Consider the following 13,958-nt stretch of genomic DNA (forward strand, 5'->3'; position numbering starts at 1 on the left):
CAACCCACTCCAGTATTCTCTGGGAAATCCCATGGACAGGTGGGCTTTCCCACGGAGACTGGTGGGCTGCAGGCCCTGGAATTGCAGAGTCGGACACGACTGAGTGACTGAACACACGGCACACACAATCACTTGTTTACGTCTATCAATATGGACTATGGATACTAATTTTATTCTTTGGATCATTATCCAATATACTACCTGTTGTTGTTGTTGTTGCTCAAATTGTTCCAGCTTCGGCCATTGGGCACTCTTTCAATTGGCTCCTGTATCCCTTTGGCATATCCTCATTTTCATGGGGTTCAGTTTTTACTATGTGTGTGTGTGTGTGTGTATCTCCTTATTTATCTTATACATCACCTTCCCCAAGCCTAGAATTAGTCACTTCTCCATGGCGCTCTGGTTCCCTTGTTTGGAGAGTGGTATGAAAAAGCAAAGATCTGGGCACTAGGTTTGCTGGCTGCGACTGGGATATCAGTGCTTCTGGATTCTCTCAGCTGAGAGAGCAAAGAAATAAACATTAGTGTGTACTAATCTGTGTATGTAGACATATTAATGTCTGTAAAGAATTCCATATGTAACCATTTCCATCTGTCTAAACCAAACATGAGTCCATACTCATGTCTCCAACTCCAATCCATTATTACACAGATCATTCTGGTTTCCTCCCTTGCTTTTCTGTAAAGTCTATATAATACTTATGTACAATTTATTTTACCTTTAGTTTTACAGACTCCACTCATTTTCAAAGTTACTTAAATAGGCACCCTTTCCCCCACCCATTCCCTTCATAATCTAACTGTAGTACAGTTGGATTATTTAGTCATATTCTGCATTTCACTTAGGGTTCCCTGACCTCTAAATAACTTTTAAAATCTGTATACATTAAGATTCACTCTTTGTGCTGTAAAGTTCTATAGGTTTTGATAAATGCTAAATCTATGTATTCATTTACTATCCTGTATAGAAACTATACAGAATAGTTACCCCCACCCTAAGAAATCTGTAGCATTTCACCTATTCAACTCGCCTCCCTCCCCACAAGCCACCGGCAACCACTGATCTTTTGTATAAATACCATCGTTTTGCCATTTCTGGAATGTCATAATGAAACCATAAAGTGTGCTGCCTTTTCAGACTGGCTTCTTTCACTTAGTAATATGCACTTAAGATTCCTGCATGTCTTTTCTGATAGCTGATTTCTTTTTAGGACTGAATAGTAGTCCATTGTATGGATGAACCACAGTTTATGTATCTATTCACCTACTCTAGACAAAAGTTTTGAACTCTTTTGGGTAAATAACAAGCAGTACAACTGCTGAAGCACATGGTATGAGTATGTTCACTTTTGTGAAAAACCACCAAACTGTCTCCCAATGTGGCTGTACCATTTTGCATGCCCTCCAGCAGTGAACGAGAGTTCCTATTGCTTCACATCCCCATTAGCATTTTGTGTTATCAGGATTTTGGATTTTGGCCATTCTGATAGGTGTCTGGCTTGGAGAATTTTGAGCATTACTTTACTAGCATGTGAGATGAGTGCAACTGTGTGGTAGTTTGAGCATTCTTTGGCATTGCCTTTCTTTGGGATTGGAATGAAAACTGACCTTTTCCAGTCCTGTGGCCCCTGCTGAGTTTTCCAAATTTGCTGGCATATTGAGTGCAGCACTTTCACAGCATCATCTTTCAGAATTTGAAATAGCTCAACTGGAATTCCATCACCTCCACTAGCTTTGTTTGTAGTGATGCTTTCTAAGGCCCACTTGATTTCACATTCCAGGATGTCTGGCTCCAGGTGAGTGATCACACCATCGTGATTATCTTGGTCGTGAATAACTTTTGTACAGTTCTTCTGTGTATTCTTGCCACCTCTTCTTAATATCTTCTGCTTCTGTTAGGTCCATACCATTTCTGTCCTTTATCGAGCCCATCTTTGCATGAAATGTTCTCTTGGTGTCTCTAATTTTCTTGAAGAGATCTCTGCTGCTGCTGCTGCTAAGTTGTTTCAGTCGTGTCTGACTCTGTTCGACCCCATAGACAGCAGCCCACCAGGCTCCCCTGTCCCTGGGATTCTCCAGGCAAGAACACTGGAGTGGGCTGCCATTTCCTTCTCCAATGCCTGAAAGTGAAAAGTGAAAGTGAAGTCGCTCAGTCCTGTCCGACTCTTCGCGACCCCATGGACTGCAGCCCACCAGGCTCCTCCATCCATGGGATTTTCCAGGCAAGAGTACTGGAGTGGGGTGCCATTGCCTTCTCCAGAAGAGATCTCTAGTCTTTCCCATTCTGTTGTTTTCCTCTATTTCTTTGCATTGATCACTGAGGAAGGCTTTCTTATCTCTCCTTGCTATTCTTTGGAACTCTACATTCAGATGCTTATATCTTTCCTTTTCTCCTTTGCTTTTCGCTTCTCTTCTTTTCACAGCTATTTGTAAGGCCTCCTCAGACAGCCATTTTGCTTTTTTGCATTTCTTTTTCATGGGGATGGTCTTGATCCCTGTCTCCTGTACAATGTCACGAACTTCCGTCCAGAGTTCATCAGGCACTTGGTCTATCAGATCTAGTCCCTTAAATCTATTTCTCACTTCCACTGGATAATCATAAGGGATTTGATTTAGGTCATACCTGAATGGTCTAGTGGTTTTCCCTACTTTCTTCAATTTGAGTCTGAATTTGGCAATAAGGAGTTCATGATCTGAGCCACAGTCAGCTCTCTGTCTTGTTTTTGCTGACTGTATAGAGCTTCTCCATCTTTGGCTGCAAAGAATATAATCAATCTGATTTCAGTGTTGACCATCTGGTGATATCCATGTGTAGAGTCTTCTCTTGTGTTGTTGGAAGAGGGTGTTTGCTATGACCGGTGCATTTTCTTGGCAAAACTCTATTAGCCTTTGCCCTGCTTCATTTTGTACTCCAAGGCCAAATTTGCCTGTTACTCCAGGTGTTTCTTGACTTCCTACTTTTGCATTCCAGTCCCCTATAACGAAAAGGACATCTTCTTGGGGTGTTAGTTCTAAAAGATCTTGTAGTGAACTTCCAGATGTTCAAGCTGGTCTTAGAAAAGGCAGAGGAACCAGAGGTCAAATGGCCAACATCCGCTGGATCATGGAAAAAGCAAGAGAGTTCCTGAAAAACATCTATTTCTGCTTTATTGACTATGCCAAAGCCTTTGACTGTGTGGATCACAATAAACTGTGGAAAATTTTGAAAGAGATGGGAATACCAGACCACCTGACCTGCCTCTTGAGAAATCTGTATGCAGGTCAGGAAGCAACAGTTAGAACCGGACATGGAACAAGACTGGTTCTAAACAGAAAAAGGAGTACGTCAAGGCTGTACATTGTCACCCTGCTTATTTAACTTCTATGCAGAGTACATCAAGAGAAATGCTGGGCTGGAAGAAGCACAAGCTGGAATCAAGATTGCCAGGAGAAATATCAATCACCTCAGATATGCAGATGACACCACCCTTGTGGCAGAAAGTGAAGAGGAGCTAAAAAGCCTCTTGATGAAAGTGAAAGAGGAGAGGGAAAAAGATGGCTTAAAGCTCAACATTCAGAAAACAAAGATCATGGCGACTGGTCCCATCACTTCATGGGAAATAGATGGGGAAACAGTGGAAACAGTATCAGACTTTATTTGGGGGGGGCTCCAAAATCACTTCAGATGATAATTGCAGCCATGAAATTAAAAGATGCTTACTCCTTGGAAGGAAAGTTATGAGCAACCTAGATAGCATATTCAAAAGCAGAGACATTACTTTGCCGACTAAGGTCCATCTAGTCAAGGCTATGGTTTTTCCAGTGGTCATGTATGAATGTGAGAGTTGGACTGTGAAGAAGGCTGAGGGTCGAAGAATTGATGCTTTTGAACTGTGGTGTTGAAGAAGATTCTTGAGAGTCCCTTGGACTGCAAGGAGATCCAACCAGTCCATTCTAAAGGAGATCAGTCCTGGGTGTTGATTGGAAGGACTGAGAGTACTTTGGCCACCTCATGCGAAGAGTTGACTCATTGGAAAAGACTCTGATGCTGGGAGGGATTGGGGGCAGAAGGAGAAGGGGACGACGGAGGATGAGATGCCTGGATGGCATCACCAACTCAATGGACATGAGTTTGGGTAAACTCCTGGAGTTGGCGATGGACAGGGAGGCCTGTATCGCAGCGACTCAACTGAACTGAACTGATAGGTGTCTAGTAGTATATCATTGTCATTTAACTTGCTTCTCCTTAAACGATAGGATGTGGATAATCTTGTCATAGGCTTCTTTGCCATCTGTTTATCTTCTTTGGAGAGGAATCTATTAAGGTCTTTGATTCATTTGTTAATCAGGTGTTTGTTTTCTCATTGTTAAGCTTGAAGAGTTCTTTGCATATTTTGGATAACATTCCTTTCTCAGAAAAGTGTTTTGCAAACGTTTCCTCCGAATTCGACTTCTCCTGTAATACTGTTGACCTTGTCTTTCCAAGAGCAGAAGTTTGTAATCATACTGAAGTTCATCTTATCGATTATTTCTATCATGGACCATGTCTTCGGCGTTTTATTTAGAAAGGCATCTTCAAACCCATTAACTATAATTTTTAGAGCTGCTTTAGATTCACAGCAAAATTGAGAAGAAAGTAGAGAGAAATCCCATATACCCCTTGCCCCCACACAGGCATAGCCTCCTCCATTTTCAAAATCTCCAGTTTGTTACAGTTAAAATCTCCAGTTTGTTACAGTTAATGAACCTAAGCTATAAATTTTGTCGATGTTCTTGATCAAGCTGAGGGTGTCCTCTTCTATTCCCCATATGCTGAGACCTTTTATCATGAGTGGGTATTGGATTATATTAAATGCCTTTTCTACATCAATTGATATAATCATTTTTCTTCTTTATCCTGCTAATGTGATGGATTATATTCATTGATTTTTAAATATTGAGCCAGCTTTCCATGCCTGGAATAAACTCACTTGGTCATGGTGTATGATTCTTTTTATACATTATTGGATACAACTTACTAATATTTTACTGATTTTTTTTCACCTATGCTCCTGAAAATACTGGTGTTCAGCTTTCATTTTTTATGATGTCTTTAACTGCACTGGGGGCTTCCCTGGTGGCTCAGATGGTAAAGAATCTGCTTGCAGTGCAGGAGACCCAGGTTCCATCCCTGGGTCAAGAAGATGCTCTGGAGAAGGGAATGGCTACCCACTCCAGTCTTCTTGCCTGGAAATTCCATGGACAGAGGAAGCCAGTGGGCTACAGTCCATGGGGTCGCAAAGAGCTGGACACGATTGAGCATGTCAGGGTAATAATATTGGTCTCATAAAATGAGTTAGGAAGTGTTCCATCAGAGAGCCAGCTTTGAGAGTGAGGACAGGGTTTACTGAGCACCTCTAACTCAGGCTGAGAGACATGCAAAGCGCATCTTCTGTCTGACATCCAGGACAGTATTTCTCAGTAATTAACAATGGGATCTTTAGAGCCAACAAACCTCAGTTCCTGTCCCAGCCCTCCCACACCATCTGCATGATCCTGGGCCAATTAACTGTTAATTTAACAAATAATAATGGAATACCTATTATGTGCCAGGCACGGGGATAACAGCAGTGGATAAAAAAGACAAATCCCAGTGCCCTTGGAGCCTTTTTTTTTTTTTTTAGGCTTATATTTTTAAACTTTCTGTGCTTCAGTTTTCCACATCTATAACATGTGACTTTAATAGTACCTGGGCTTCCTCAGTGGCTCAGGAGGTAAAGAATCCACTTGCAATGCAGGACACATAGGAGGTGTGGGTTTGATCCCTGGGTTGGGAAGATCCCCTAGAGGAGGAACTGGAAACCTACTCCAGTACTCTTTCCTGAAAAATCCCATGGACAGAGGAGCCTGGAGGACCACAGTCCAAAGGGTCACAAAGACTCAGAAACGGCTGAGCGAGTAAGCACGAATATATAATAGCACCTACCTCATAAGGCTGATGTCTTATATAAGTGAATATATATAAAGAATACTCCATATATTCCATTATATTATAATTGTTGTTACTACTGTTACTACTACTATTATGTGCCAGCAGGTAATGCTATTCTCTATTGACTGAGTTCACCAGTTCCAGTCTAGGACATTCCTAGCCCCGCCCTTGCTGCCTTAAGTCTCCACTCCTATAATTTCTGTCTCTGCTTCTTCAGCTGACCCTCGTGCTCTTTAGGCTCATTGAGCCTATTATATGACATTCCTTCTCTGATCTAGAGTTTCCTTATCTGGAGATAGTTGGATGGCTATCTTTCTGCTGCCTTTGAAATATCCAAACTTCTGTACTTCTGAGTCATGTCTGACTCTGTGTGACCCCACGAACTGTAGCCCACCAGGCTCCTCTGTCCATGGGATTCTCCAGGCAAGAATGCATTCCCTTCTCCAGAGGACATTCCTGACCCAGGGAAGGTCTCCTGCATTGCAGGTGAACTCTTTACCGACAGAGGAAGAATCTGATCTCAATCTTCACCTGATCTCAACTACCTGAAATCAATTGTTTTAGCCTTCCCTGGACTGCTCCACATTCTTCTCTCTCTTTCTGTGGAAGAAAGTGCAACAGTGAAGTTTCATGGAAACTCCTATTTCCTCTCCGATTCTCTCTTCTCTCACTGTTCAACCTTTAGACTGTTCACCAAACCCCTCACTTTCTCCACCCACTATGCCGGCTTCTCTTTCTCCTGGTACTTTATATCTCATAGCACAATATATAATAATAATCATCTCCATCAAACAGTGTCTGGAGAGAACGCTGGCTAGAGCTGCTTGACCTCAGTCACCAGGGATCAGCCCCTCTGGAGCCTGCCTGAGACGCGCAGGTGCCCCTCAGGGTCTGCGCATGGGCTCCCCCTGCAGGATGCCCAGTGCTCTGCGTTTGGTAGGGACCCAGCGGGACGGTAATTGTTGGTAACCCAGTCTTCCTCCATCACATCCCCTCTGAGAGCCGGAGCCGTGTGATTGGCAGGCGAGTCAGCATCAAGTCAGAAGAGGCAAAGGAGGTGCAGACTTGGGAATTATTTGGCAGCTGCCAGTGCCCTGAGGCACCAGTTCCCCTTCTAACCCCGTACCCTTCAACATCCGCTGCCCACACCGTGAGTCTGACTTTCTCCAGAGATGGAATTGAAAAGACAGGCTCAGGAACTCAACAGGGTAAAATCCTTTGGGGGTTATTGTCACTGTTAAGAAAGCTGGGTTTGAAAAGAGAATTCTCCTCTTTTCTCAGGAGAGAACAAGGAATTTATTTTAAACCAACAGGTAAAACTATCAGTCAAACTAACATAATTGCCCAAATGTACTAATCTTAGTAACTCAGAAAAAATAAGTCTGCTAGATCGGTAATAAAGAATGCTGATTTGACCTCTGGTATTTTCTTTTCTTTTTACATTGTGAGAAAATATGCACCACATAACCGTGTTTAAGTGCACAGTTCCATGGCTTCAAGTACATTCACAGTGTGGTATAGCCATCATCACTATTCGTTTCCAGAATTTTTCATCATCCCAAATTCTGTACCCATTAAACAACAACTCTCCTTTCCTCACCCCCTCTAAACTTGGACCTTAATGTTACTTTCTGTTCCTATTGATTTGTCTATTCTAGGCACCATGTGTGAGTGGGTTCATGTAATATTTGTTCTTTTGTGTATGACTTCGGAGAAGGCAATGGCAACCCACTCCCGTACTCTTGCCTGGAAAATCCCATGGATGGGGAAGCCTGGTAGGCTTCAGTCCATGGGGTCTCGAAGTCAGACACGACTGAGCGACTTCACTTTCACTTTTCAGTTTCATCCATTGGAGAAGGAAATGGCAACCCACTCCAGTGTTCTTGCCTGGAGAATCCCAGGGACAGGGGAGCCTGGTGGGCTGCCGTCTATGGGGTCGCACAGAGTCGGGCATGACTGAAGCGACTTAGCAGTGTATGACTTATTTCACTTGGCATGGTGTCTTTGAAAAGCAAGTTCTTAGGCATGCTTCCCTTCTATTTATTATCCTGTCTCAAAAAACTTAAAGCTACTTTTGGAGCTATTGGTGGAGCCCTGGGTAAGAACAGAGGTGGAGTCCTGGGCAATAATGGAGATGTCAGTCCATCTGCCTGTGAGGATGAAGTGTTGAAGCAAAGGAAGTCTGTAAGAGTAGATTCCCTTTGAGTTTCAAGCTCACATGTCTTGAGTACTGGGAGAGCTCCAGATGAGAGAGAAAACAAGGCAAGATAATGTCATCAGCCAGCCCACAGAGATACCACGCAATTCAAATAGGAAAACAACAGGGACATACCTGGCGGTCCAGAGGTTAAGACTTAGTGCTTCCGACGCCGGGGGTGCAAGTTTGATCCTTGGTCAGGGCACTAAAATCCCACATGCTCCCAGGTGTGGCCACAAAAACAGAAAACAGGAACAACAACAACAAGCTGATTTTTAAAAAGACAGGAAAACAACAGCTTGTCTTTCTCCTCCAAATGCTGGGCTTTCTCTGTTCTGGAGGGTGAAAGTGCAAGTCACTCAGTCGTGTACACTCTTTGGAACCCCATGGACTAAACAGTCCATGGAATCCTCCAGGCCAGAATACTGGCGTGGGTAACCTTTCCCTTCTCCAGGGGATCTTCCCAACCCAGGGATCGAACCCAGGTCTTCCGCATTGCAGGCAGATTCTTTACCAACTGAGCTACCGAATCCTCTGAACTCCAGTCTGCTTGGAAAGTTGATAGGGTCAAAATAGCAGAATTACGATGCGCAAAAGAGTCCTGCCTCCTAGTTTCTACATCCTTGCTCTCCTAACCCACTCTCATCTTTCAACAACACATAGAGGAGGAGATGAAAGGGGAAAGCTTGAAGTAGAAGGAAGTAGTACCATTGGTAGGCACTCCAGAGCAAATGCCCAGCAAGGCAATAACCCTCCTGGCTCTCACCAGGTGCCATTTCTCCTTATGCTCTCCCTGCAGGTTCTTCCTATGGCCCACTTCATGGGGCCAGCACTTTGTGCTGACTGTCATATTTTCGTCCACATGTTTAGATCTCCTTTGAGGTTCATCCTCCCCAAGGTAAAAAGAAGATCAGGAGCTGGGCAGAACCCATAGGTACACGAATCCCCAAGTTAACTGAATACTTTCTACAAACAACTTGACCATTGTATGGTATCGTGATATGTGAGCTGGGTACAGAAAGAGGCTGTGGGCCAGGTCCTAGGAATAGCCTGCCAACAAGGCCTCAACTGGGCAGCCAGAGGGCAGTGTTTGGCTACTTAGTACCTGATAGGGAGGCATCCCTAATGCGGGGCAAAGGCTCAGAAAATGGGGCTAAAGCTGGGACCAGCAGGCAATATTAAAAGCAAATCACTCCCAGGCTCTAGAATACACGTGCCACCACTAGGGAACCTGCATGCTACAACTAGAGAAAGCCTGAGTGCCGCAATGAAGGCCCAGCACAGCCAAAATGAAAAATAATAATAATAAGCTTTTAAAAACCACGTCCAGGACTCCTAAACCTCTCAGATATATTCAGCTCTGTCTTAACCCCAGGAGCTTAAAGGAGACTCCCTCTAATCACTACTTTCTACGAACAGAAATTTTCTTGGAAGAGAAAGGACAATCAAGTTGGATAAAAGAGAAAAAAAATTACCCAAGGTGCTAGATAACAGTGTCTGCAGGAGGAACACAGAAAATTGTCACAGTGGCTTGAAACAATGACTCATCTAGCCCAGGATTTTGTTTCTAGGACTGAAAAAAACAAGGATCCTTTGATGGAGAAAATAAAAGCTGAGTGAGCAAAAGACCTTGTAAAGTAAGAAAGAAAGGGTGATAAGGTGAATGTTAGTAAATGTTACTAAAAGGATGTCTTTGACAATGACCTTAGCCTTTGTGTGAGGTGAGATGGACTTTAAGAGGCTTCCTAAAGCATGCTTCATGAATAGATTGACAGAAGGACTGAGTTCTTGAATTTAGGACTCAGTAGACCTGGGTTGGGACTTTCCTGTGTGTCAGTGGCTCAGTCGTGTCTGATTCTTTGTGATCCCATGGACTGTAACCCACCAGGCTCCTCTGTCCATGGGGGTTCTCCAGGCAAGAATACTGGAGTGGGTTGCCATGCCCTCCTCCAGGGAATCTTCCCAGCCCAGGGATCCAACCTGCACCTCTTACATCTCGTGCATTGGCAGGCAGCTTCTTTACCCACTCAGCCACCTGGGAAGCCATGATGCCAATGCAGAGGGTGTGGTCTGCAAACTAAGATCTCACAGGACACACGCCCCGCCCCTGCCCCGACAGAAAAAAGACCTAGGTTGGAATCATACCCTCTGAGCTTCAGTTTTATTGCTTTCACAGTGGAAACATTTCCCCCATGGGAGATTATTAGGGTAATTTCATGAGATAATATGATAGTATATAAAAATGTCTAGTACTATGCCATACCATCTTAAAGACTGAATAAAAGGTAGTGTTTATAATTTACTTAAGCACCAATAGAAGGGAAAATGGGGCTACTTAGTTACAAAAAAAATGATGAGCACGTGGCTATGCAGGCGTTCTGAAGTGATGTGCAGCAAAACCAGGCCTGAGCAAAAGCTCAAATAGCAAAGAATCTTTTGCTGTTTTTCTGGGCTGTTGGTTTATGATCACACAGAACTCTCTCCTATTTATTCTTTCTCACCCAGATGAATTCTGGCCTGGAGGCTAGAAAGACATAATTGTCAATCATGCTGTTGCCCAAGAGAAGCAATACGCTGTCTTTCCAGGGTATACTTTGGGTGTGTTGGCCAGTAGACAGGGCCCGTGGGACCAAGTCCTACAGAGCAGCTGCATCACAATTACCTGAATAAGCGATCACAGCTGCACTTCTGGGCAATCTTCCATAGTATTCTGCAACCAGCACCAGCTATGTGGTATAGACCCTTAGAAAGGTGCCCCCCAACCCACCTGCAAACGAGGCTGCGGGTGGGTTGGCCTCTGTAAGGCTGCCTTCTTGGGAAAAGTTCATGAGTACCACTTATCTCCTAACCAGTTACAGTCTTTTGTAAGCATTTATTATGCTCCGATGCCATGTTCTGACTCCTTTTCTTTCTTTTGCATTTCCTGGCCCTAAAAAGGTTCTTCTTAAAAATATATGCATTTATACACATGTACATATATTTGGCTGTGCTGGGTCCTAGTTGTGGCATGCAGGATCTTCAGCTGCAGCATGTGGGATCTAGTTCCCTGATCAAGGATGGAACCTGTGTCCTCTGTTTTGGGAGCGAGGAGTCCCAGCCACTGGAACCCCAGGAAAGTTTTTGTACTGATAGGAGATGGAGGTTGAAAGTCTTAAGGAAAAAAATGCATAGGGTGGAATTTTTGTATTAAGGATGGGGTGGGTTTTTTTTTTAAATCATTGTTTAAGGTTTTATTTTCTTTCTCTTTTTTTTCTGGCTGTGCTGCAGGGCTTGTGGGATCTTAGTTCCCCAACCAGGGATTGAATCCAGATTGAATACAGTGAAAAGTGCCAAGTCCTAACCACTGGACCACCAGGGAGCTCCTAATTTATTCTCTTAAGGGTCCTTCAGCAGGTGGAATGGAAGATCCCTGGCACCTTGGGTAACCAAGGCATTATCCTGCTTCACTGCTTATTCTGTCTGGAGGGCCTGCACATCAGTGCCTTGTCTCCCGAGTTGTCTCTACAGTTGATGGAGTACCTTCAAGTCCTCACGTCATGTATTCCTCAATCAATCACAAGGGTCTGCACTCCTGTCTCCACAACTTCCTCCACATTTGTGGGCTGCACACCAGGAGAATACTCGGTTTCTGTCTCTCTCCAACCTCAGGACCAACTTCCCCCAGCCACCCTTTGGAGGAGCCCTTGTAGATTTTAGTAGAATCTTATATTTTCATTTGCCCCCATGAGAGAAGCAATTTCAGGGGACTAAATAAGGAACTTAACTGAACTCCAACATCCTCTGTCCATGGACCTGTGACCCCCAATGACTCTGTGCTTTCTCTCTCACCTTGATTGGTTCAGGCCCTCTTGGCTAGGCCAAGGGTGCTTAATTATAAAAGGTTTATTTTTAGTTCGGGGGAAGAGACAAATCCATTTAGGAATATGGGGGAGTTATAAGCAAAAAGGAAGATAAATGGGAGGAAGAAAGAAAGGAGAGGGGAAGGAAATAAGGAAATGCCTAGGGGGATCTGTTTAGTTGTAAACATTAGGGTAACTGCACAGACCTTTCCATCTGTCTCTCATGGCTATGAAGAACTTGGGCTCACATCTCACGAAAGAACAGGCTGGAAATCTAACTGCCTTGGAATTCTATGGGTAGTAACTCCCAGCAAGAGAAACTATCCGAATCCTTCCAGGGAAACTCAAACAACAGCTAGAAAGGTCTAAAAGTTACAGTTTAAATGCACTGACATCCTGTTGTTTGCTCTTAAATCTGGGAACCCAGAGTTCAGGAGAGACATTCCTCTTAATCCCCTTGTCCTGGTGACAGGAGCTGGGTGGAAGTGAGGATGTTTATGCTTGCTTGGGAGTACAATGAGAACGAGGAGGAAGCATGGCTTGAAACTGAACTTGGTTTGGAGACCAAAACCAAGTTTTGATTTTGGTCAAAGGTGTGAGATGGGGAGAAAAGAGCGAGTGGGGAGCTCTTCTGCAGAGGTTCTGTCTCAAACGAGTCAGTGGAATTAGGCTGCTTGAAGAATAAAGAGTTCTACTCTCACAGAGTCTTAGGATTTTAATTTTATCATTTGGTACAGTGAAGAGGGCTTCCCTTGTGGCTCAGCTGGTAGAGAATCCACTTGCAATGCAGGAGACCTGGGTTCAATTCCTGGGTTGGGAAGATCCCTTGGAGAAAGGATTGGCTACCCACTCCAGTATTCTGGCCTGGAGAATTCCAGGGACTGTATAGTCCATGGGGTTGCAAAGAGTCAGACATGACTGAGCAACTTTCACTTACAATGAAGAATTTCTAAACTCTGGGAACAGCAGAATATTCCAAGGTTAGCTTCTCTCATTTTGGATTAGGAGAGTATTGAAATGGCTACAATCCCAAAAGATGATGACTCGAGGGCAGACAAACACAAGGATGTCACAGTACCTCCTGGAATTGTTGCTATTAATGTGGCAGGCAAAATAATAAAGCTTCCAAAAGATAATACAGGAGAATACCTTTATGATCAAATACCAGTTACACATATTTAAAAATGCTTCAGTTCAGTTCAGTTCAGTCGCTCAGTTGTGTCCGACTCTTTGTGACCCCATGAATCGCAGCACGCCAGGCCCATTACCAACTCCCCCAGTTCACTCAGACTTATGTCCATCGAGTACGTGATGCCATCCAGCCATCTTATCCTCGGTCGTCCCCTTCTCCTCCTGCCCCCAATCCCTCCCAGCATCAGAGTCTTTTCCAGTGAGTCAACTCTTCGCATGAGGTAGCCAAAGTATTGGAGTTTCAGCTTTAGCATCAGTCCTTCCAATGAACACCGAGGACTGATCTCCTTCAGAATGGACTGATTAGATCTCCTTGTAGTCCAAGGGACCCTCAAGAGTCTTCTCCAACACCACAGTTCAAAAGCATCAATTCTTCGGCACTCAGCCTTCTTCACAGTCCAACTCTCACATCCATACATGACCACAGGAAAAACCAAAGCCTTGACTAGATGGACCTTTGTTGTCAAAGTAATGTCTCTGCTTTTGAATATGCTATCTAGGTTGCTCATAACTTTTCTTCCAAAAAGTAAGCGTCTTTTAATTTCATGGCTGCAGTCCCCATCTGCAGTGATTTTGGAGCCCAAAAAAATAAAGTCTGACACTGTTTCCACTGTTTCCCCATCTATTTCCCATGAAGTGATGGGACTGGATGCCACAATTTTCGTTTTCTGAATGTTGAGCTTTAAGCCAACTTTTTCACTCTCCTCTTTTACTTTCATCAAGAGGCTTTTTAGCTCCTCTTCACTTTCTGCCATAAGGGTGGTGTCATCTGCATATCTGAG

The 13,958-nt window shown here is 43.9% G+C and overlaps 1 pseudogene; it reads right to left on the reverse strand.

Annotated features, from left to right (window-relative positions):
• Window positions 1–11,532: 11,532 nt before the first annotated feature.
• Window positions 11,533–13,958, reverse strand: part of LOC120877544 — a 16,907-nt pseudogene continuing 14,481 nt past the window's right edge.

This window comes from Oryx dammah, unplaced genomic scaffold (assembly GCF_014754425.2).
Source record: "Oryx dammah isolate SB20612 unplaced genomic scaffold, SCBI_Odam_1.1 HiC_scaffold_18, whole genome shotgun sequence".
In the NCBI taxonomy this organism is placed as follows: domain Eukaryota; kingdom Metazoa; phylum Chordata; class Mammalia; order Artiodactyla; family Bovidae; genus Oryx; species Oryx dammah.